The following is a 4415-nucleotide window of genomic DNA, read 5'->3' on the forward strand; positions in this document are numbered from 1 at the left end:
CTTTTATTATATTCACTAGAAGCTTCTATAAGTCACTGGGGCATCCAAATTAGTTTTTAATGATGAACTCCAATAACAAAGCTGAAAAGAGTGGGTGGAAGGGGAATGGAATGAAACCCTGGGATTCCTTTCTGACATCTCCACAGAGTCAATTATTTACTGACTAGAGGCCCGGTGCACGGATTCATGCACACTGAAAGGAAATTAATTAGAAGGTGGTCAGTGGGGTGGGACTGGGCGAGAAGGGCCAGGCACACCCTGGAGCCAATCTCCCATGGTCCCTCCCCGGCCCCTCCCCAGCTGGCAGCACCTGGGGCGGTGCCAGGGCTGGAAGGGCGTCTGTGGAGTGAGCTGGGTCCCTCTGACAGGTGCAGTTCCTCGGCCTGGCCTGCGAGGATCAGGCCAAAACCCGCAGTCCGACATTCCCCAAGGGGTCCCGGAGTGCGAGAGGACACTCTGCAAAGTTGCTGTTGCTTGGCAGCTCCTGTGTTGAGAGTCTGCCCCTTGGTGGTCACTGTGTGTCATAGCTACCGGCTGGCCAGCTGGCTGGTTGGCCAGTCGCTTAGGCTTTTATTATTTACTGATGCTTGAAGCAGGATGTGACCCTGGGTGCCGGAAGCCAATTTCAGCATGTCATAATTGCAAGAGTTTCATTGAAAGGTTGATGGAACTTGGGGACTCAACAAGGGCTGAGTCACATATGTTGTCGCCTGTTGGGAATGGCTAAAGGCATTTCCCCAAACCTGCAAAGGATGATTGCTTGCTGCCAGACAGCTCAGGGCATCTTAATCTACATGTTATTGCCTCCTACTGGCCAAACACCTGAACAGCTGTAGGCAAATTTCCCCATTCTGACAATGCTTGTGTATATGGAAACCTTACCCTTTGAAGTGTGTATCTCCACTTCGCCTTAGGACAAATTGTATTACTAAAAAGCAAGGGGTCCTGAGACGAAGAGATCTTAGTTTCTTTAGCTAGGCTCCTCTGACCCCCAAATGCCTTTCAAAATTATGCTTTGTCTCTGGACTCTTTATTAAGTTACACACAGCCCTTCTCCATATTGCTGAACCCTTCTAGATGCTAGAACAAGAACCCCAGCACCTGGGAAAGTACTTAACTTTCTTTGACTCTGTTCTTTTGGTTATAAAATGGGAATTATAACATAATAGCACTTTTGAAACTATTAATTGTGCTAAGTGTATCTAAAGTATTTAGCACATTTTCTGGCACTTAGTACATATCACTGATGATTGTTGTCCCTGACTTCTGGTTTCTTTTTTCTTTTTCTTTCAGTTTATACAAATTAATCAACTGGATTCCTCCTCTATTCTCCTTACCCCTCCTCCCCTATCATCATAACATATCAAATCATGTCCAATGGAAACTTCTCCATCATGAGATGCATTTCAGTCCTGGGGGACAAATCAGTGTCTTTTAGGATCCGATATAAATCTTACCTTATTCTCAATTTGATTAAGACTCAAATTTGGGGGCTATTGCCTCTGAAATATGGATCAGGGCTTTCAGCAGTGGAAGGAATAAGGAATTTATATAAACCAAGCCAGGTAACACACTCCTCACCACCAAATTGCATGACGACACACCTCCTTCTTCTCCCTACACATGCTCTTCTCTGGGGAATTAAGGCCACAACATTTTGATTTAAAACTATTTTTTAGTAATAAACCCTTGCTGCTGAGGATGGTGCCAAGAATACATGAGGTTATTTGGTTAATGCAAAAATATATAATTTTCTTCTTTTCAATAACAAGTATATTTTCTGGTTGTCCTTTTAGTTATGCCTGTTATGACATGAGATAAAACTCTCAGATGGGAGTCATTTTTACATTTTTTAAGATGGTTCACAAAGGGCCTGAGAGACCAGAGCCATTGGGGGGGGGGGGTGTCAGCCTCTCTGTCCTTCTCTTTGGTGAGTTGCTGTGGGACTCTGAGGGACAGAACTGACCTTTGAAGTCACAGAGAACTAGGTTCCAGTCTTACCTCTCAGAGGTCACATGGCTTTGAGCAAATTATGTAACCTTTGGTTTAGGGCTCTCACCTGTAAATGCTAAACCTTAGCCCTATGCTGAGAGCTGAGCTGAGGAGAACCTGGCGCAGGTTAATCCAATGATTGTCACTATCATGAGCCCCAATATTTGTATTTTTTAAAACTCTACAGGTGGTTCTGCTGAGAACCTGGGGTATTAGCTGTGAATAAAATTAATCCCCTTTACTTCCATTTAGGCTGAAAAAGATCTAATATTCTATTTCACACTAACGGATCATTTCTTTAAATTGAATCATATAATTTCAGAATTTGAGTACCCCTTAAAGGTCATTGTTCAAAATCCTCCTTGATTTAGGATTTGTTTTTACAATTTTCCTGACTAATGGTCTTTCAGTGATTAAACATCTACTGTTCTGTGAGAATTACTTGTATTGTTTCCCATTTTGTAATTTGGTCAGCGCTCCCTTTTCAGCTATTCAGGTGCCTTGACTTACGAGTTTAATTCGTTCCGAGACTGAGCTTGTTAAGGAGCTCGTTAACTCAAATTACTCTATCAACTCAATGCAAAAAATCGGCTGAGAGACAGCTCGTATCTCAAAAAACTCATTAGTTGGGACACTCGTAAGTCAAGGCCCCACTGTATATGGAGATGGCTATAGGGTCCCTTTGAGTAATTTCTTGTTCATAGTAATCAAAAAGCGATTTGCAAATTGGCTGATCATCAGACCTCTAAGGAACTTAAAAGGTATATAGCTTTCTGTGGCTGTTGCATCAGAATCACCCCAGTAGATCCCTGGAGTAGATTAATTTGAAACAAGTTCTTCAGGCTATTCTGTGAGTATAGGAATCTTCTCTTACCAGGGATCTCACCTAGGGGCAATAGTGCACCCCTAGGTGACAATATCTGGAGATCTTTTTTGGAAACAGTGTTCCATTCTACTATGACATAGCTTTGAGTCTCCTCACTATCATCCTCTAACCCACTATGTACATATCATAAATGCAATAGATCGAAAGCACTAAACACAGTTTCTGTTTTTAAAGAGCAGGTGAGGAAGTGACACATTCCATTTTAGGGTGATTCATTCATAGAATTTCAGTTGTTTTATGTATGTATGTATGTATGTATGTATGTACGTATGTATTTACTGCAAAAAGCTGTATTGTTTCATTTGGTCCAATGCATGGGAGAGGGCTCCAGGATGGTTAAAAGAATGGCTAGTAGGTTTCGGGAGAGGCTCAGGTAAAAGCCAGACACCAGGGGATGCAGAAGGGCCCTCAAAGGCCTCTGGGCTCCACAGGCTCCTAGTCATGCTTGAGGGTGAGCCTTTTGTCAAGATACTCGCCCAGCCCAGCCTGGGGTCTGGAAGCCTGCAGATGTTAGTCAGGTGTCACCCATCTTTTTGATGAGTTTCACCTCCTCACCCAGGAAGTGGTTCTCCCGGAAGTCACTGAATTGAGGGTCTGTGCGGGTAGAACCCAGGGCTTGCAGCTCCAAAAGGGCCTGGTTCAGGTTCCTCGCCAAGGCCAGGGCGGCTTCCATGGCATTCTGAGTTTTGCCCACTCACCTTGGGGAGGCCTCAGCACGTCCTGGAAGAGAATGCGGCCACCATGCTGGTTTAAGAGATGCTCAGCGCCTCCGTGCTTCTTCTCCACCAACATGAGGAAGAAGTGGCCCACACCCTCGAGAGCCACATCATCCTGGTCAAAATAGAAGCCCCGAGAGAGGTAGGTGTCGGGGGCCCGCAGGTACAGGCTGGCCGGGCGGTTGACCGCAGCCTCCACCTGGGTGGAATAATTCTGACGAGTTTGGGAGGTCGTGGTTGTTTGGCAATAGGAGTAAAAGTTGAAAAAAAAACAGTGTGTTGGCTGGTCTCAGAGGTGGTTCTGAAGGTGGTGACTGGGTAAGATGCAGGAGAGTGGATGGAGGCTGGACGAAGGGGCATCCCTGGGTCTCTTCTGTCCAAATACTGTTGAAGCAAGGAGCAGATCCAGGAGTACCGAGGGCACTTCCCAGGTGTTCCTAAGTTCAGCAAAAATTTTCATGACCTTAGAACAGTGGTCGGCAAACTCATTAGTCAACAGAGCCAAATATCAACAGTACAACAACTGAAATTTCTTTTGAGAGCCAAATTTTTTAAACTTAAACTATATAGGTAGGTACATTGTTATTAACTTAATTAGGGTACTCCTAAGGTTTAGGAAGAGCCACACTCAAGGGGCCAAAGAGCCGCATGAGGCTCGCGAGCTGCAGTTTGCCAACCACGGCCCTAGAAGAACTCAGTGAATAATATTGGCACAAACCTTTTTAAAAAAATCCTCACCAAGGATATTTTTTCCATTGATCTTTAGAGTGAGTGGGAGAGCAGAGGAGGAGTGGAAGAGAGAGAGAGAGACAGAGAGAGAG

General features: G+C 44.7%; 1 pseudogene; it reads right to left on the minus strand.

Annotated features, from left to right (window-relative positions):
* Positions 1–3313: 3313 nt before the first annotated feature.
* On the minus strand, positions 3314–3832 carry LOC132241957 (ferritin light chain-like; annotated as a pseudogene).
* Between the last annotated feature and the right edge of the window lie 583 nt (positions 3833–4415).

Source organism: Myotis daubentonii, chromosome 9 (genome assembly GCF_963259705.1).
Source record: "Myotis daubentonii chromosome 9, mMyoDau2.1, whole genome shotgun sequence".
In the NCBI taxonomy this organism is placed as follows: Eukaryota; Metazoa; Chordata; class Mammalia; order Chiroptera; family Vespertilionidae; genus Myotis; species Myotis daubentonii.